Source organism: Cryptomeria japonica, chromosome 11 (assembly GCF_030272615.1).
Source record: "Cryptomeria japonica chromosome 11, Sugi_1.0, whole genome shotgun sequence".
Taxonomy (NCBI): Eukaryota; Viridiplantae; Streptophyta; class Pinopsida; order Cupressales; family Cupressaceae; genus Cryptomeria; species Cryptomeria japonica.
Genome location: NC_081415.1, coordinates 264945347 through 264967960, shown reverse-complemented (window position 1 = coordinate 264967960; position 22614 = coordinate 264945347).

Sequence of the window (22614 nt, the reverse complement as noted above, 5' to 3'; positions counted from 1 at the left end):
AATTTGACATAACAGAGTTCAGATGAGAAGAATTTATGGTTCAAAAAGGCGTACCTGGCTTGATTCCGTATTTGCAACCATATACATACTTGGAAATCGACCACCTTGTTCATGCATCAAAGTAAGTTGCAGGGAACTCAGAGTGGAATAGATACTTGATCTAAATAATTGCAAAGAGAGATTTGCTTCCTAGTATGAATCTGGAACCTTAAAAATTTTAATTTTTAAGGGTCCAACAGTGGCTCTTTCTGGGGACGTATGCTCCATGTGAGCATAGCAAGATCTCAGTTATTTCTGGAAAAGGAGACCATTAGATAGCACCCCTTTTGTAGGTTCCTCTGAATAAAATTGGGTGGCCCGAGGCCCCTCAAAATATGACGATATTCCCTTTCTTGCTATAAAACTTTTTTCCAATATATTTAATTAACTTCCTTGTTATTTGGGTTAAAATGTGATACACATAATCTCTTTCATCCTATTATATCTCAATAGTATTTTACCCTTATTCTTATATTCCTTTTCTTCCTGAAAAATTTTGAAATCTCTTTTGTCATATGTGAATTTCATCTGCATAAGAGTTTCAAAACACCATTCAAAATTCTCATTTTTATATGCTGCAACATTCATTTGAGGGAAAATACCTTTCCTTTTTCTTGCAAAGTATTCATGCCTCCCAATGAAATGCCTAGATTGGGATTAACACAACCTATGTTGCAATTTTTTAAACTTTTTATCCCTTTCAGATTGTGTTCCATTTTACTTATTTTTACCATCTCCTTATTTTGGAAAAATATTTCACTTTTCTCAAATAATAGAGTAGGGCACTCATCACATATGACTTTACTATAATGTAAATCTGATAAAAAAATTATACCATCTTTAAACATATTTTCTTTTTCCTTGTGTTTTGGAAATAACTTACCCTTTTCACATAAAGACTCAGGGCACATGTTCCTTTCAACAATGTCATGTAGAGACATTATTTTCTTTTCTACCATAGTTCCACTATATAGTGTCTTTGGAAAATTAAAATTATTTCCAAACACGACTTCTTCTGTATTTTCTTTAATTGATTTGTTTAAGAACATACGGAAGTCCTTCCTATCTCCTTGGGAATCTCCCTGTGCTTCAAAATGTAAGAAATCATATGGCAAATCACAATACATACCTTTACTGAAAGTATCTTCATGAAATTCTTTATCATTGTTGTTTGTTGAAGCTCCTTCAAATCTATATACTGAATGTAAATCCATTTCGTCTTCACATCCTGGATGGTCAATGCTTATTTTACAAGAGGGACTAAAAATGGATTCACATTTAGAAATTATTTCCTCGCATTCGTGTGAAGTCTCATGATACTGAAGATTTAAAAAACTTTCAAAAGGATTTTCAGATACATATTCCCCATTACACTCATTATTGTGTATGTATTTCTCATTATTTTGAGAATCATCATTTGTTTTGTCCACAGGAAAACTATCCTCATTTATTTTTTCCTCTGATATATTATCTCCTTGGGAATCATTATTTACTTCGTCAAACACACATTGAAGGTACCCTAATCCATTAGTTTGTTTATTTTGAAACAAATTTGGGCCATTTTTCTGAATGTATTTTTGATATTCTATGTCTAATAATTCAGAAGTTTCTTCCACACTGAGAGATTCATCATTTTGATATTGCATATTGTCTATTTCCATACAGGTCCCATCAATAATGGAATATTTTTCAATCTGATAAAAACTTCCTTCTTCATCAAGGTCCTCTGTAAGTTTAGTGTATGTGTGATCTTCCTCTAGTTCATAGCACATGCTTCCTTCTTCACCTGCATCATAAAATACATCAAGGAACCATTGCTCCAACTCCCTCCATGATGAGATGCTCTATGTAGGGAGTGATTCATAAGCTTCTTTTGCATTATCCTTCAATGTCCTAATGAATAGTTTCATCACATAATCTTCTGCATAAATCTCATAATCCTTTATGAATGTATAAAATACATCCAAACGATCAATTGCTGATTCATCATATTCCCCATGAAATTTTGGTACAAGCTGTGAAAGTTTACGGAATAACTTGTTTGAAATACATTGAAAGCTACTAAGATCTAATGACCTGATGCCATCTGGAATAAAAGGCTTTCTTTGAAACATTTTCAAAAAGAATTTTTTTTTATCTCCCTCTAGGTCTCTTTCCCTAGTAGAGTCACCAATTGAAATAAAACTTCTTATTAGGTAGAGTCACCTCTTCCTATGGAGGAAAAATTACTTATTAAGCTCTTGGGTTCTTCCTTCCAATAGAGCACCTTAAATGAGATTTTGGAATTGATGTTCTATAGACAACTCCCCAGTAGAGTCGCCAATTTGTTGGTGCCCAAAACCACAGATTGGAAAACCAGAAAGCTTGCCAAATCCCCCAATGATCCAATCGGCCTTGGCCAACGAACGGGAATGGTCGAAGACCAAATTCCCCTGCTCTTTAAGCTCCACTGAACCTAGGTGGGTACACCTTCCTCTCAAGCACAAAAGAGATTATTTATAGTGGAAGATAACTTAGCAATTTCTCAAAACTAGCAAGAAAATGTTATGCAACTTTGCTTTATTATGTGCTTTAAAATACTTGATTGTTGAATACTTTTAGGAAAGAAAATATTGTGATTGTAATTCTGAAAATAAATGCCTTCAAAACTTAAAAGTAATATGTATAGATTAGATCATATAAGACTCAGAAGAATGTTTCTCTGTTGAGGACCTTATGCATACAAATCAAAATCTTAGAAATAAATGACAGACCAGTGCCTCTATCCAGGAATATACACGATACTTTGGACTATCAATACAGAGGTTCCATTAAGTGCTATAAGAACATGAAGAAGCAAATCTTATATTCAATTATAACAACTTGTGGTGGCACACTGTATTAAACCCTTTATCAGATTTATCAAGAGGACAAAATGAAATTCATCAACACAAGAGTATACACTTACAGATACTCCATTACACAGTGATTGCTCAAAATGAATGCTTCCTTTTCCTACAGACCTTTCTAGTACATATAGCCTTTAGCCCTAGCCAACAACATGACCCATTGTGAATTTTTCTTTTTCTTAATTGAAAAAGACTCCCTATAAATACCTATCCAAAAGACATATGTGAAAGGACACACCCTTTCGCATACAGGAGGGAGTTACAGATAGTTGTTTTTCCAAAGGACACACCCTTTGGTTTACAGAGATAATTACATTTGAATCCCTAAAATACACACTAAATAAAGCTTTAATAATATATCCTTTATCCTCTGCTTTGATAATACTTCCTGTAAATATTCAATATCTCCTGCACATAAAATAAATCAATCAAATCTCTTATTAATTAAAGATTAAATATATTCCACTTTAGATTAGGCAATAATCCTTTTACCCTATGTAAAATACTTATTTACGATAATTCACTTAAATCAAAGTATTAAACACTTGTAAATATTTATTCCAATAATAGTTTTCATTAAATAACACAAGGTAAAAGATTTTGAATAGTAAGTAAAAGAAAATACTTCCCTTCCCATAATGTTACGATACTTTCTCACCTTTTGGTAATCTTTAATTTGTGTCAGAAATATTATATCATATGATGTAACCTTTGCAAAAACCAATCAAGCATTAAATGACTCACCCTAATGAATATGTTGAAATTATTTACCTAGGGTGAAAATAATATTAAGAGAATATAAGATGACATAGTAATATATCAAACCCTATTTAGGTCATCCAATACCACATATATTTTCCCTTTTGATAAAAAATATTATAATTATAATTTCTTAAAAGGCAAAAAGAAACTACTACTCGCATAAGATTTATTTTCAAAATGCCTTTCGCAAGTAATAATTAGAAATATTATATCACAAAAAAATGTCAAAATGTAATCGTGGATGAAGAATACTCCCTTTTAATGTTTGCCCAAGAATTTTAGCTTTCTGCACATAAAACCACATTGTAATAAATATTTATCCTTTAATTAATCTCTTGATTAATTAAAATTCACCCTAAAGTATTTAATTTAGTGATTAAGGGCAAAAATAATTTACAAGAGAATAAAAAAGGTAATAACAATATCAAAATTCAATTTTCTTTATTATTACATTTCACACCTTTTAACATATTTTGCGAATATAATATCTATCAATGTAAAATAATAATTTCCCACGTCTAAAGAATAATTTCCTTTACATGTAATAGGAATATATTTTCACTCTAATTTTAATCTCTAAGTAACCTTTACCCCAATAATTCATTTTCAAAATATTGACTAGGGTAAAACATTATAATTAGAGAGCATATAATCCTAGATATATTTCACCCCAAAAAGCATTTTTCAAGGAATACAATAGAGCAATTGGTAAAAAAAAGGGGGGAAGTATGGGTAGTTAGGCAGTTGGGTTGAGAGGTTGAGTGTTCAATTCCCTCTCCTAATCACATTGCAAATTGAAAAATATTCTTGGGTAAGATGTACTCTGTGTAGAATAATTTTTTGATTGTCGAACCTGAGCAATCCGGTTATCAATTACCAAGTTTGTGCCTGTAATTTTAGGTTCCACCAGTGCTCTTTTGTCCTGAAGCTCACCTTGGTTTGATTTCCTTTCACATATTCATCACAAAATGTGTTTACTAGTTTGACGATGGGTGGAATATTCCTTACACACCCCTTTCTGCATACTGCAACTAGGTTATCAAAGTTTATGTGACCTAATCTTCGGTGCCATAGCCAACTTTCATCAACTTGTCCTAACATGCACTGGGACTCATAGCATTCCTTCATATTGTAAACATTTCTATCTGTTCTCTTTCCTTCTGCCATGACTTGACCGAAACTGTCTTTCTTTATTTGGCAACCGGTTGATTCAAAGATGAATATATAACCTTTGTCACACATTTGACTCACACTCACCAAATTGTGCTTTAGATCATCCACATAATATACACCATGTGCTTCCAATTTTCCATCAATACTTAGAGTTCCTTTTCCCTTTATTTTGATGGATTAGTTGTCTCCAAACCTTACCGAACCACCATTCCAGTCCTCAAGTTTAGTGAACTTCCTTTTGTCACCAGTCATGTGGTTTGAGCAACCATTGTCTACAACCCATAATTTTTTTCTTTCAGTATGTAGGGCCGTCTGCACTATGAGACTTGATTCTGCCTTATCCTTTTCTTTCTCAATCAATACTAGTTTGGTTTCCTTCTTCTGGTCAGCTGCTATATTGTGCTCAGGTTCAATTATCGGTTCTTGATCAAGATTTGTTTTCTTCTGCTTGATCTTCCTATTTTTACACAACCTTGCTATGTGTCCAAACTCTTGACAGTTATAGCATTTCACATCTTTATTAGAGGGAAAATCCTTAAGATTATTGTGAGGTACAGGTTTATTTTTCCTACATTCAAAATATTATGACCACATCCATTGCACTGATAAAAAACAACATTCATATCCCAGAGTGCATTAAATGGATTCCTACTTTCATAACTCCTAGAGGGCTTATTGATTAATCTACAATCAGCTATTCTATGCCCAAATTTGTTACACCGTTAACAGTAACCATGAAAGTCTGAAACATACTGGTTAGGTTTCCTTGGTCCTGCAAAGGACTGCCTCATAGGGGGTCTTCCCTTCACACTATTGATTTTGGTGAATCCATCATGGTCAACTCTTACACTTCTCCTTGGATCAACATATCAATACAAGGAATGTGGCCTCTGATTCATTGCATGTGTATACCGATTTGTGTGATGATTTCCAACAACTTCTGCATAAGTCTTTTTACCAATATCCTTGCCTACTGTGAATGTCTTCTTTTCTTCACCTTCATTTGAAGAGGTGAATTTTATTTCTTTTCTGGATGTATCTTTGTTGGTTGAGCTTTTCCCTACTTCAAAGCCTAGGTCATCGATATCTTTGGATTGTTTCTGTTTGCTCAATATTTGGTCTAAAGCTTCGGTGCTGCCTTCATATTTGCTCCTTATTTTTATTTCTTCCTTACTTTCTTCAAGATCCTTTTTGAGCTTTACTATTTCTTCTTCCAGCTGTTGATGCTCCCTTTCCTTCCTTGTTAATTTAGAGGATTTAGATTCAAATATCCTCTTAGTTTCTTCTAGCTACAATTTCATGTCATATATAACTTGACCGGACTCATCCAGAGATTGTTTCAAGAGATCTTGTTCATCTACTGCAACAAGCTTGACCCTTTTGAGTTCTCTTCTTGTTTTACTCAATTTTTTAAGAGCACTAATAAGCTCACCTTCCAAGTCCACATCAGCTTCAATATCCTCCTCTTCCTCATCTTCATCAACTGGTTCACCAAGTGCCATGAAGAGATCGGCTTTTCTTTAATTCTCATGGTAATCATCTTCTGATGCATTTTCTTCATCTGTTGTGTCATCCTCAATAGTGCATAGGTTGTTCTGATTCCGATAGCCTTTCCTTCCTTGCTAGTAGGTGTTTCTTTCTCTATCTTTACTAGCAGATTTGTTGAACTCTCTTGACTCATCTCCACCAGTTTCTTTGTGGGGACATTTTGCACCAAAGTGTCTGAATTTACCATAGTTGAAACATTTAAGTGGTAGCTTTCCTTTATACTTTCCGGATCCTCTCTTGAGCTTTTTGACAAATTTTTCTACTTCTATATCAGAGTCTTCACTGGATTCTTTATGAGTAGCTGCTTCTTTCCCCTTTTTGGTGATGTTGAATGCTGCTTCTTTTCTTAAGGAAGTATCACCGGTTGTTCTCATCTCATAGGCTGTTAGTGAACTAAATAACTCATCCATTGTAAAAGTCTTATGATCCTTACCTTCTTCTATGACAAACACCTTAGTATCATACTTGGGGTGTGAGAGATCTGAGAACTTTCTTTACAAGGTGAAGAGGGGAAAACATATTAGAAGGTCAGATGATCAAAACATAATGAAATCAACATGAAAAATGCTAAAAACATCAAAGAATAACTATTTTACCTTGCTATTTTACCTTCTCCTTTGGATTGAGCTTGATGAAGTGAAGGTGCCCCTTGATGATGCTCCACTTGATGTGCTCCTTTGATTGCTTGATGTGGAATGCTCTCCTTTGCTCAACAAGACTAATGGATTATTGGATTGGATCAAAAGATTAAGGATGGATGGATTTGATTAGAGGATTATGAAGAGAGAGAGAGAGAGGAGAATAGAGAAGCATGAGGATGCAATGAGAAGTGGATCTATTTGTGAGGAGAATAAGCTCCAATTTATAGATTGGAGGAGGCCAATGGATGACCAATATTGATTTGATCATGAAGGGTTGAGATTGATTTGAGATAGAAGGCATGGATCAAGGGTGCCTTGGGAAAATAAACAGGAATATAAAATTTCTTTGAAAAAAGGGTAGAAAAATTTGAATTTCAAACTTGAGGAATTAAAAATTCCAAAATAAGGATGCATTGAGGGATTCAAAGAAATCTGAATTTCTTTGAGAGACTCAATGTTGATGTGACATGAGTGGGAATTAAAAAATTGGAGAATAGTGATAAGCATGATTATGAGAGATTCAAGAAGGATTAATTAGGCTAAGCGGGATTAGGAAAAGTGATTTGTAGGAATCACATGACTAGGTTAATTAATTAGAATTAATTAACTGAGTGGATTAAGAGGAAATAATTATTGGAGGGGACTTTAGAAGAATAGGGGAATAATTAATTTATTTGATAAATTAATTATTGAACTATAGTGATAGGATTAATTAGATTTAATTGATTCTGAGAGGAATAAGGATAACATAATTAAAGTCAATTAATTATGTTGATAGGCTTAAATTAATTAAATATTAATTTTAGGTGTCTACACAAGGATCTCATCTGCAATCTCTTCACCGAGTCCTCTGATGGTATTCATGGTTTCATCAAGTCTATGAAGAGAATCTACAACCTTTTCATCATCTTTCATCTTGATACTCTCAAGTTGGCCCCTTAGTGCTTGCAGCTTGGCCTCTTTGACTTTTGTATCTCCTTCAAACAACCTCTGCAGTTTATCCCAAGTCTCCTTGGCTGATACATAGTGCATGACTTTGACAAACTCATTATTAGACATCCCGCTCAAGATAGCATGTTTGGCCTCGACATTGTTCTCATACTCCCTTTTGGCATCCGAATTAGTGGGAGGAACACTAGGGATAGCATAGACATCCACACATCAAAACCCATGGAGGAAATATAGGTCTCCATTCTCTTGCTCCATAATTCATAGTTAGATCCATCAAACATGGGGCCTTTGGAGGAAGCAGAGTCATTTCTTGGCATTGTGTTCAAAGTCCAGAATCTACCCAAGGTTTAAAGATAGCCGGGAACTTAATATCTGATACCAATTGTTGAACACAAGTGCCACTGAGAGGGGGGGGGTGAATTAGTGGTTTCCAACCTTTCTTACTTTTAAGATAAACTTTAGAATATCAACTATTCATGTAAACACTAATCAATCAAACCGATAGATCAAGAAAGAAATCCAAAGAGATCATTCACACAAATATAATCCACAACACCATATTTACGAGGAGAACCCAATGTGTGAAAAACCTCGGTGAGAATAGCTGCTAGAGACTACTGCTCCAATCCAGGCTCACTGGTAAAATACTGACTTACAAAGATCTAGGGCATCAACCCAATGAGCACCAACCCCTACACTTTTAGGGCACCAATCCCTGCACCAAGCTTCAACTTGGTGATGTATATTGAAATACTATTTGAACATAATTAAGGCTTCTTGTTGCAAATGAATTCTGCAACCCTTTAATCAAATAACTCATTGTCGGTTGACAGTCTTTTCTCCTCCACTAAATCTCACACTATTGGTTGTGAGATTTCTATTTTTGACTCTTGGCCTCTGTTATCTTTCTATCCCTCTCTCACAGAGTCTCTCAACACACTGTGTTACTCTTGGATGTTGCCTGCTCTGCCACCTCACCGGTTAGGCTCAAATGCACTACTATATATATGTTGGTAGAATCCTCTCACCGGTATGCCCGCTCACATATACTGCAACTTTATTAGAATAATTTCTAAGGTTAGCAATTACTCTCTTTACTAACTCACTCTCTTCTCTTCTTCTTCTCCATAACATCAACACGTTTTGTCTTGAGCTCTCATCTCTTATACAATGATTTCCTGCCAGAAAGTAATTCAAACTTCAGAGCGGTAAGGGTTTCCTCTTCTCAACATAATATTGATGAGATCTGATCCAGCTTGTCTTGGATTGATCACTTATCCTTTAAGGATGCATCTGTACATAGTTTCCATTGTCCAACGCTCATTTGCTGAAAATAGCAATCTCGAAGAAGACCTTCTGCCTTAAAATCTGTTGTTCCATAATATGCTTCAGCTGTTTCCTTTTTGAGGTCTTCCTGAATTAGATTTCCCTTGCATTGATTCAGTTGCCAACTACTCCCTGATCTTTCTCTATCATTGTTTCTTCCTCGAGTCGCAACGGTCAGATACAATCCCATGATTTGTGGTTGTTTCATTTATATCGACAAATAGTTTCACCAACCGTGCCGATGATGGTTTTACCAACCTCTGCTTATCTGCCACCTTGGCTTCACATGACATCACTGTGGTCAATCACTTTTCTCATCGACACACAGTCAGTTCAGACTTAATTGTTCAACAAACTCATACTGGTACACACCTTAACTGGTAATACCTTCTTCTTTAGCTAACTGGTAGTACACTATACCGATAACCCACCTTTGCCTCCAGTGGTTTGAGACATCTTTAACATTCTACCTCTTTATCATAAACAAGCATCTATCCTTCAAACCAGTTTATGCCTTACCGGTAAGCCTTCATCATTTCTGCTTATATCCATCATGTGAATATCCATCATGCCGGTTGACATCAATGACAACTTAATTGCAAAATGGCAACACATCCCATGCCACTTTTGTATGACCAAGAATAAGACCAAATCTAGACTCTAAAAGAGTCTCAATTAGCTCAGTTACAACCTTGATCTCTACTCCCTTTACATATTTATATTGCTGATCAATCTCTTGCTTCATCCTTTAATTTTCTACTCTTTCCATAGCTAGGCCATTCCTTAAACCTAATGCTTTTTCAAAAGTCTTATGCCTTAGAGATGGTAAATATTGAGAAGGTGTAGACTATAACCACCCTTCTAGTTTCTTAACTCTATCTTTAAGGATCTCATTTATTCTTCAACCCTCCTAGACACCTTATGTGCAAATCTTACATAATTCATTATCATATTTGTGGCTTTCATGGCTATGGTGTCTGAAACTCTCTTCGAAAATAATTATCCATATAGTTCATCCTAATGTTATACCATTGAGGGCTTTTGAGTGGTCGGTTATAGACACTAAATGACCAATACATCCAATTTGTCATCAAAGGCAAAGCCAAAGAATAAGCTCCTAGCCTACTTAGGGTCTAATCAAGATCAATGTCATGCCTTCTCCTCAAACTATAAAAATTAACAGTTGATGAAATATCCTATCCCTTTAGAAGTAGGACTCCACTCTACTTAACAATATGTCTTCCCATCTTGGGGGCCATGTTCTCTGATTTTTCGCTAGCATACTACAAAATTTCATCCTTCAATCTTAGCTTTTCTCCTTCATTAAGGGTCTTAAGTTGTATGGCTCTTTCTTTCTGAATCTAGTCTACAATACTCTTAAGCAAGAATTGTTTTAATTCTTTGGTTTAAATAAAAAAATTATCACTCATGATGTCCTCACAAGTTGTGAGCCTTACATCTTCCATGATGTCTCCTCTTAGCCTGAATGCAATGAGAGCCCTTTCAAGAGAAGGATCTTCAATAAGTACACCCATCTTGAATCAGATCTATGGGATGGCATCAGTTTCTCTACTTGAGGATTATATCCCTCATAGGATTCAACTAGGATATCCTGACCAAGAGGCAAAGTATGCTGAGGTGTAACAGTCATTGAAATCTTAAGGATAATGAGTGGTTGTGAACCTGAAGAGGAAGGAGCTAACATGGAACTCATGGAAGATGAGTCAATGATCGACCTTGGAGGGGGAACTATAATCTTAGGGGGAGGTTGTGAAACTAAGGGGGAAATGGAAATAAGTGCCTCAAAAATTGGTGGGAGTGGTGGATGATTAGGGCTATGTTGTGGGGAGGCTGGTCTAATTGGAGAGCTAATGGAAGAAGGTGATTATGATCCCACTTCAACATGAGGGGAACTAGGCCATTTAGGTTACATTTGTGCTCTAGTTTTTTCATGAGGCAAAGGCATTTTATAAACATCCCTATAGGCACAAAGGATTGCCTTCATGTTTACCTCATGAATTAAAATCTTCTCCCAATGAGGAATGTAGGAGTTGTCATTCTTCTTCTTCAAATTTTTATAATATATTATCTTGTACCACCTTTCCTTTTGCTTAAGGACTCCTTGATAATTAGATACAATCCTAAGTAAGCCCTCATCCTCATTCCACTCATGGTTAGGGCATTTCCCCTTTGTAATCCCTCTTATTAACCATTCAGAATCGTAAAACCTATGCTTTGCAAAAGGGAGACCATACTTACCAAACATAGAATATAAGGTAAAATGCCTTCTTGTTTGTAAAGTGGAACCCTCCTACTTGAACCTGAGAAGGGAGAAAATATCCCTTCTTGTGAGCACCTCAAATAACAAACTTATCTACTTCATAAAATTGATGCATATTCTCCAAAAGGTAACTCTATCAAGAACAACGATTGGAAGGTGCCTTTGTGTAATAGGGCTTCCAAAAACCCTAATATTTGTATGACCCTTAAATTAGAACTAGGACCCCCAGTTGTGGTCTATTCCCTTCTCCAAGTCAGGGTCCTTTGGTTTGAGAAAATTTCTTGCTTTCTCACTCAGACCCCATGGCACACTATCTTGCAATAGGCCATCATCTTTCTAACAAAATAATTTTCAAATACAATATAGTTGGACTACCAATAATGCATGTCAAATAAATATGTCCACTCTTGGATAGGGAGATATTTTCATTCTACCATGGATCTAACTCTGAGGTCTTGATGCTAGATCTTGAGGTCATTGAACAAGAGGATATGCATTAGGATTGAGTAATATTTGAAGTGTATAGAGGGACCAGCCCTGAATTGATAAAGTGCATTATGCAGCTTCTCTCCTAGTAGACTTGCATAGTCATGAGATCTATTGTGGTCTTGGATCTAAATGTCTATGCATAAAAATAACACCCAATTATGAATAATTGGTTCTACATTCAAACCAAAAACTGGAAACAAAGTAAAGTAAGTGTCCTTGAAATAACCAAGAAATAAATCAAAAAAATAAAGAGTCTGATCCCACGTAGTCAAAGCCTTCTCATCTCTTATCAAATAGCCAAGAAAAAAAAAAAGGGGGGTGTGTGATCCCTTAGAGTCAAATCCTTCTTATCTCTTGTCAAATGTTTTGGCCTAAACCCTACTCCTATTGAGCCAGTCATGTGACTTGAACTCTCTAGCCAATCATTTATGTCTAGTGGTCATTTTTTCCTTTCACCCAACATAAAAGCATCTTCAAATATTCAATTTTCTTCTTATTTATGACAAATAACTATAATGTGGTGAAAATTAGGGTTTCCACTACAAGATGTAGTAAAACCACTAATTTTTACTTAGGGGCCAATTACATTCAAAAGGGTTAAAATCCAATGGATTCAGTAACAAACCAACAAGGAATATGACTGAATACTAATTGGATTAAAGGGATGAATTTGTTTAACCTCTTTTGTAAGTTGAATTGATGAAATTAGGGTAAAGTGCTAGAAATGAGAATGATAACATAGAAACAGTGAGCTATAGTCGTCAGATTGAGCCACAAACCTGGATTTGAGAAATATAAGCAGACTGCAATCTGATCCCTAAAGGAGCTCCTAAAATGTCAGGACTGTGGTGGTGGTCATCGTGGTCCTCTGAAATTTTTGCACACCAAAGGGGGATTGATTTGTCACTGTAAATAATGCTTATTTTGAAGATCACAACTCTGTACCTATTTCCTACATAGGAAGAAGGGGAAATAGGTTGGGAATAGGGGTTTTCCTAAGTCAAACCCTGGATTAGGAATTAACCATGATTGAAATATTGCAAATATTGAAATAAATAATGAAAGGATATACCTCAGATCTGCAATGATAGAAATTGATGCCTTGCTTCTTTAATGTAATCACATATGTTGCATGAAATGGCATGAACATGACAAAACCCTAATCATACACACATGCTTGCATATGAATGATGTAATGTTTCTCTACATTTAATAAATGAAGAATATGTTGCCTTGAAGATCTCGAGAAATGATTGATGGTGAATTCTTCAATGCTTAAATGATAGATTGCTTGAATATAGATTGATTGGACACCTTATGATTCTCCCTTGATGATGAAATGAGAGGAGTGGATCTCCTTTTATACTTTCCTATTGAAAAAAACATGTTAATTTTTAACAAGGGCCGACATGGAGATCACATTCCCTCCAATTCATTATGATTGTTGTGAGGAGCCAAATTGGGATCCTATTTATGAGGACCAAGGCACCACACCCTGGTCCCAATGAGGACCATGGCACCATGCCTTGGTCCTACTCCATTTTAGGACTAGGACAAAAGAGCCATGCAAGGTGTAAGGTTAAAATAAGGCTTGCTTTGCATGATATAAGCATAATTAGGTCCTATTTAAGCATTGGGGTACACACACTAAGGCGAGGGCCCCAAATGTAGACCAAATTATAAGGGAGCACAATTTATGATGCTATATTTAGCCCCTACTTTAGTGGGAGTATGACCCTATGCAAATGCTTTAATGGTAAATTAGATGAAAGAGGGATAAATCAATGAGGAGAAAAATCACAAGAAGTATAGGACATCACTAATTTCGAGGAACCAAGCCCCTAATCTTAGAAACTTATCTCACTCAAAAATACGAAAGACAAAAAGACACACAAGACACAAAAGCTAAGAACCAAAAGCAAGATCTCAAGTCAACTAGCTAAAGAGACCTTGATATTAAAATATCTCAACAACTAATATCATTCTTGAAAAATGCCATATCAAGAATACAATGATCACATAAAAGATAAAAGCATGCATCATTCATGAACTACAAATAACTCAGATATGAGCTCATGAGAAGAAGGAAAGAGAGAGCATGGATGCACAACATAGATATATTTTTCTAGGAAATCCATGAGAAGAAGAATGACATAAGACACAGATACTTGCCCCTAGATGTGTTTTTCTAGGTGATCCATGTTGGGGAGGAGAATAGGAATAGTCTAGTTGTTTTTTTCTAGCTCCAATCATCCTTGTGTGTGTTTGCAAGTGACGTCTGGTTTCAAGTATATAACACCATGTATAAGAGTTTGTTTCCTCTGGTTTCAAGCACGTGTCAACCTGTTTAAGACATGTAATGTAAATGAAAAATTCTAAGGGGTGGATGTGTAAATTCCAAGGGGAAAATGTGTACATGCCAAGGGGTTAATGTGTACATGTGAAGGAGAAAATATATGGTTTTAGGAACATCTCACTTAAGAGTTTGTTTGCTCTATTTTGAGAATGTGTAAACCTATTTAAGATAGATACATGCCTAGTTCCAAGGACATCTTATGTAAAAGTTTGTTTTCTCTGGTTTTCATGATGTGTAACCTTGCTTAAGACATATATCAATGATGCATCTGGTTTTGGGCGTGAAGCATCTCATATAAGAGTTTGTTTTCTCTTGTTTCGAGGATGAATACCCATTTTAAGACATGCAAAGATATGGTACAATATGATACAATATGATACAAAGGGAGTGATATGGGTACCCCCACCCCCACTCCCACCTTAATATGTCAACATATCCCTATGTTGATGTCTTAAGGAAGCTTAAAGACAAGGATACCTAATCTTCAACACTAAGGAGATATCCTTTAGGCAACAATGTTCATAAATCCAAGCCAAAGAGGCAATACTCTTTAAGCAAGAATAAGATAGTTGAAAAGATATCTTGCAACAAGTGTAAAGAGGGTGTAGACACCTAAAATTAATATTTAATTAATTTAAGCCTATCAACATAATTAATTGACTTTAATTATGTTATCCTTATTCCTCTCAGAATCAATTAAATCTAATTAATCCTGTCACTATAGTTCAATAATTAATTTATCAAATAAATTAATTATTCCCCTATTCTTCTAAAGTCCCCTCCAATAATTATTTCCTCTTAATCCACTCAGTTAATTAATTCTAATTAATTAACCTAGTCATGTGATTCCTACAAATCACTTTTCCTAATCCCACTTAGCCTAATTAATCCTTCTTGAATCTCTCATAATCATGCTTATCATTATTCTCCAATTTTTTAATTCCCACTCATGTCACATCAACATTGAGTCTCTCAAAGAAATTCAAATTTCTTTGAATCCCTGAATGCATCCTTATTTTGGAATTTTAAATTTTTCAAGTTTGAAATTCAAATTTCTCCCCCCTTTTTTCAAAGGAATTTTATATTTCTGTTTATTTTCCCAAGGCACCCTTGATCCATGCCTTCTATCTCAAATCAATCTCAACCCTTCATGATCAAATCAATCTTGGCCCTTCATTGGCCTCCTCCAATCTATAAATTGGAGCTTATTCTCCTCACAAATAGATCCACTTCTCATTGCATCCTCATGCTACTCTCTCTCTCTCTCTCTCCCTCTCTCTCTCTCTCTAATTAAATCCATCCATCCTTAATCTTTAAATCCAATCCAATAATTCATTAGTCTTGTTGAGCAAAGGAGAGAATTCCACATCAAGCAATCAAAGGAGCACATCAAGTGGAGCATCATCAAGGGGTGCCTTCACTTCATCAAGCTCAATATGAAGGAGAAGGTAAAATAGCAAGGTAAAATGGTTATTCTTTGATGTTTTTAGCATTTTTCATGTTTATTTCATTATGTTTTGATTATTTGACCTTCTAATCCATTTTCTCCTCTTCATTTTGGCATGCCCGGTGGGATGCCTCCTTCCCTAGTCCGGTAGTTTATCCAAATCCATGTCCTACTCTTGGCAAGAGATATCAGTTGGTCATATGCATATGGTTTTCATATTTGAGCTTTTCTCTTTGTTTCCATCTGGTGTCCCAGGACTATACTTCTTCAGGACTGCCTTGATCATCCTATATCTTGGTATGTCTTGGCTGGTGGATAATGGGGCATAGTTTTCATGGCATGGTGTGTTTGAAGGTCTTCCTTGTACGAATCGGAAACCCTGCATTAGTGTTTATCAACACTTGCATGATTGTGTGCAAAGCATTCCTATTTGACTGAGCATCAGTCCATGCCTCATATCTTTATATCATCCTAGTTCTTATAATTAGTGGTGTAGACTATCCATGGCAATATTAAATCTAGATTTTCTCTCTATACTTGCTCAACAAGAAATCCAATCCATTTATCATTTCTTTGTCTCATTTCATTCACAATAGTCTAACTCATCCTACTTCCCTCTTTCATAATCTTAATCCTTTCATCGCTTATTCTTCTAATTCCTTTTGAGAGCACACCCGTGTTCTTTGAACCCACATGTTCTCTCGAGGGGGCATACCACTGCTTGCTCATCATCCTTCCTCCTCATAATTCTTCCTCATCCCATTACTGGGGCATCATGCTACTAGTCCTTATAATTCTTCCTCATCCCATGACCGGGGCATCATGCTACTAGTTCTTATCCTTTTCTTCATCTCATGACTGAGGCATCATGCTACTAGTCCTTATCCTTTTCTTCCACTATGTTTTATTCTTCTTTGATATAACATCATTTCATGACGCTATATCAAAAAGGGGAAAAATGTAGACACCTAAAATTAATATTTAATTCATTTAAGCCTATCAACATAATTAATTGACTTTAATTGTGTTATCCTTATTCCTCTCAGAATCAATTAAATCTAATTAATCCTGTCACTATAGTTCAATAATTAATTTATCAAATAAATTGATTATTCCCCTATTCTTCTAAAGTCCCCTCCAATAATTATTTCCTCTTAATCCACTCAGTTAATTAATTCTAATTAATTAACCTAGTCATGTGATTCCTACAAATCACTTTTCCTAATCCCACTTAGCCTAATTAATCCTTCTTGAATCTCTCATAATCATGCTTATCGTTATTCTCCAATTTTTTAATTCCTACTCATGTCACATCAACATTGAGTCTCTTAAAGAAATTCAAATTTCTTTGAATCCCTCAGTGCATCCTTATTTTGGAAATTTTAATTCCTCAAGTTTGAAATTCAAATTTCTCCCCCCTATTTTCAAAGGAATTTTATAATCCTGTTTATTTTCCCAAGGCACCCTTGATCCATGCCTTCTATCTCAAATCAATCTCAACCCTTCATGGTCAAATCAATCTTGGCACTCCATTGGCCTCCTCCAATCTAAAAATTGGAGCTTATTCTCCTCACAAATAGATCCACTTCTCATTGCATCCTCATGCTGCTCTATTCTCCTCTCTCTCTCTCTCTCTTCATAATCCTCTAATCAAATCCATCCATCCTTAATTTTTCAATCCAATCCAATAATCCATTAGTCTTGTTGAGCAAAGGAGAGCATTCCACATCAAGCAATCAAAGGAGCACATCAAGTGGAGCATCATCAAGGGGCGCCTTCACTTCATCAAGCTCAATCCGAAGGAGAAGGTAGAATAACATGGTAAAATGATTATTCTTTGATGTTTTTAGCATTTTTCATGTTTATTTCATTATGTTTTGATCATCTGACCTTCTAATCCATTTCCCCCTCTTCAGAGGGTTCTTGGAGAAGAAGAGATCTTTGATCAAAATAAATCTACCTCCAAGAGGTGTTTCTTGAACAAACATAACATCTTCTACCAAAAGAAAGGAAGGATAACAAGAATTCATACCTTCCTCCTATTGCTAGGTGAAAGAGATTCTTTATGAATAATGACATACTTTTGACGCAGTGTGGGGTAAATTTATAATAGATATACATTGCCAAGTTGAAAGAGGTTGTAGCCAAGGACGTACATCCTAACAATGAATCCTATTTCCCATCATCATAATATTTCCAATGCTCTCTCCTAAAAATGATTATGATTTTCATGATCTCCCCCTAGAGATGAGGTGTAAATTTATAATAGATATACATTTCCATGTTGATTAAGACCAACATTAGGAGAGCGACTATCATATGTAATTAATACTTCATCTCTAGGGGGGAGATCATGAAAAGAAGGTATAATATTACTATAAAAGGTAGCTACAATATCATCCTCTTGCACCAAATAATCCTTATGGGGGAGGTACATTTCAGGAGAAGGATGAACATCATTCTCCAAAGATTCATCTTTAGGAGGGAGATCTTTGAAAAAAGTTTCCATATTTCCTTTTAGGAGAGGGTAGATCATAGCTATGAATTAAAGGAAGAACAAGGTTATCATCATATGCATGAAAGGGAACATCATAAAGGTCTTTAATGTAACTTGAAATTGAATCGACAAAGTAAGATATGAACTCCATATGCACTTATGATCAAACAAGAAACTCATATGTCATGTAACAAAGTAATATTCACATAATATATGTATGGAAAATTGAATAAAGGAGATAAATTTTGAATTTCAATTTTGAAAAGCGTGATTAAACAATGCAACATTTTGTCAAAGTGATTGATTAACCAATTAATTAAGCAATTTGATTTGTGAATTTGGAAAAATTTATGCAACTCATAAATCAAATTAATAAATTAGGGTTTTTATGAATTAAGTCTCTTAATTTATATAATTTAAATAAAATAAGAATTGTGAGTGAAAATTTGATAATTAAAATGTTCCCAAAGCATATCTTGAAATTATTGATCCAAATTTAGACAACCCACAAATTTAATTTTTTTTAAATTTAAAAAATAGGGGTTTTTGTGATATTAACCTCTAAAATTTTAAAATTTGGAAATTAAACTTGGAAATCAAAAATTTGAATTTGAAATTTGAAATTTGAAAACACCCAGATCTAAATAATTAATCCAAATTTTGCATCCTACAAGCTCAATTTTAAATTAAAAAATTAGGGTTTTTGTGAAATTAACCTCTAAATTTTTTAAATTTAATTGGAAATTGAACTTGTAAATGAAAATTTGAATTTTAAATGCCTAAGGAATTCAAATATGAGAATATCAATAAAAAATTAAGTTGTAAGAATGTTAGGTTCACCAAAATGAATGTGGTGAAAATTAGGGTTTCCATTGCAAGATGTAGTAAAACCACTAATTTTTACTTAGGGACCAATTACATTCAAAAGAGGGTTAGAAACCAATAGATTCAGTCACAAACCATCAAGGATTATGACTAAATACTAATTGGATTAAAGGGATGAATTTGTTTAACCTCTTTTGTAAGTTGAATTGCTAAAATTAGGGTAAAGTGTTGGAAATGAGAATGAAAACATAGAAACAGTGAGCTATAGCTGTTGGATTGAGCCCCAAACTTGGATCTGAGAAATATAAGTAGACTCAGATCTGATCCTCGAAGAAGCTCCTAAAATGTCGAGACTATGGTGGTGGTCTCCTTGGTCCTCTGAACTTTTTGTACACCAAAGGGGGATTGATTCATCACTATAAATAATGCTTATTCTGAAGATCACAACATCATACTTATTTCCTACACACAAAAAAGAAGGGGAAATTGGTTGGGAATAGGGGTTTGCCTAAGTCAAACCTTGATTTAGGAATTAACCTTGATTGAAATATTGAAAATACTAAAATATATAATGGAATGATATACCTTAGATCTGCAATGACTAATAATGATGCCTTGCTTCTTGAATGTAGTCTCATGTGTTGCATGAAATGGCATGAACATGACAAAACCCTAATCATACACACATTCTTGCATATGAATGATGTAATGTTGCTCCATAATGGATAAATGAAGAATATGCAGCCTTGAAGATCTTTAGAAATGCTTGATGGTGAATGCTTCAATGCTTGAAAGATAGATAGCTTGAGATTGATTGGACAACTTATGATTCTCCCGTGATGATGAAATGAGAGGGGTGGAACTCCTTTTATACTTGTGTATTGGGAAAACATCTTAATTTTCTGACAAGGGCCGACATGGAGATCACATTCCCTCCAACTCATTATGACTATTGTGAGGGGCCAAATTGGGGTCTTATTTGGGAGGACCAAGCACCATGCCTTGGTCCCAATGAGGACCATGACGCCACACCCTGGTCCTACCCCATTTTAGGAGTAGGACCAAAGGGCCATGCAAGGTGTAAGGTAAAAATAAGGCTTGATTTGCATGATATAAGAATAATTAGGTCTTAATTTAGCATTGGGGTGCAAACACTAAGGTGAGGGATCCAAATGTGGGCCAAACTGTAAGGGAGTAGAATTTAGGATGCTACACTAACCTTCCTCCATCATGAGCCAAAATTTCTGTTGTTCCCTCCTTATAGCTTCTGACTATGGATCCCATTAGGTCAATGTTAATAAATACATTTGGGATAATTGATCTCCCCAAATTTAAATCCCATATATCTCTGATTGGGATGCTCTCTTTATTTTTGTTATAGCATCTTCTCCATGAATTGAACCCTCATGGTTTAATGATAGGGTCTTTGCATCTTGCATTGAAATCAGTTAAGAAATATTTTGTCTTGTTGCCAGATTTTGCTATTTTTTTAACATCAGTGGAACTAGGGAGCTTAGTAATAAATTTATCATTGAATTTTCACTTGGATTGAGTAGCAAAAGACTCAATTGTGATGAAATCTTGAAACTAGGGTTTAAAAGAGAATAACCTAATGTGCTAGGGTTTTGGAATTTTAAATCAGTTCTAATCTATGAATGCCCTAACAAGCTCAATTGCAATATAGAGAGCCAAAGACTAACAACTAAAGCATAAAAAAGTAAAGACTGAGATGTTAGGCCTACTGTAAATGCATTCACAAAAGATTTACAACAAAAACCCTAACTTTAAAAATTCAAGTTACATAATTCATAGAGTGCACTTTTAGAAATATAGAAAGCATAAAGAGATTCAAGTAGAGCCAATTGAGTACAAAATTTGCATATAATGGTGAAATGGGATGAATTATCGACAACACATATTCAATTATGTGGTGGGAACTAGCCGTTATCTTTCAAATTTGAATGATGATATTTTAATAGCTATTTAGTTGTTATAATCAACGACCAATGAGATTAAAACATGCCATGAATGGGTCCCATCTTGTGCTGAAGTGGGCTTAGCCTTGTTGATAATATATGATTAATCACACAATAGTGTGTCAATCCTGGACTTTGACTCTCTATTATGTGTGTGCCACTTAAAGGGCCCACCGCTTTCTTGTTAATGGCCTTGCGGAGTTAGCTCTATTGAGCTACTTCACTTAGTTTCATAAGTATGTAGTCAATATACATCTTCAATCCATCCAGATCTAACCCTTATTTATGCTCATGACTAGATTTTGGTGTTTGTCGAGTCCACTGCCCCACCACTAGAGTCATCAAATACACGATTTGTTTTCATTGGCCCACCTCACATGAGATGGAAAAGTGGTGGACCACCATGCAACACCAGCACCATAGAGCTCCAACATTAAGTCCACCATGCAACTCTTTCTATTTGTGCAATTGTCCATGAATATCGACCTTTGATGCAGATAAAGGTGCTTAGAGGTTTGTGCCAATTGAGAAGTTGAGAAGTTATTGAGTTGGCTTGAGCATGCATGTTTGTCTAATTATGAAATGACATGCTGATCTGGGATGTCGAGGTGAATGAAGGAGCATGGTCAGTGAATTTTCTCTGACTTGTTGACCTTTTTGTTGTGAAGATAGGCTGGCACAAATGTTTCAGCTATTTGCACAATCTTGTAGAAATATAAGTCATTGATCTTTCAAGATCTACATAAAACATAAGTTAGCCTTGAAATACAAAAAGAGATATGGGGCTCGAGTAAACTAGAAAGGCTTAATCATGGGGCCAGTCATTTTGATGATATGATAAACTTAGTTCACAACTTAAATGACTAGGTACTTGGTGTAGAAGGTCAACACAAAATTATAGCAGAGGTTTAAACAAAAAAATGACCATATGCCTAGGGTTTAGGGTTTAAGGACAGTATGTTTTAGAACAAGATTGCAACTATAACCCTAGAAGACTTGATTATAGTAAACTCTAAGAGGCAAAAAATGAAGAATCCAAATAGTGGCTCTAGTTGAGACAATTAACTAAACTAGTTAACATGAGAATCCAAATCTTTAAGAGAAAATTGGGAAGGAGAAAACTAGACAAAATAACAAAAAATGGAAAAGATATACACTACATACAAATATGCATGTTAAAAGATCATCTGAGAAACTTCTTCAAGAATTTCCCATGCACTGGCAAATCTAGAACCTTGCTATGGACATCTTGTAGGAAATATTAATCTTGACCATGTTTGTCTATAATGACATATTGCCCAAGCCATAAGGCTTCAAATTTGTTATGCTTCCCCTTTTATTGGGCTTTGGCATTCCACATCAGGTTCATGTCATTTACCTAAAACTCTATGTGTGTGGCCTTTTTATCAAATATA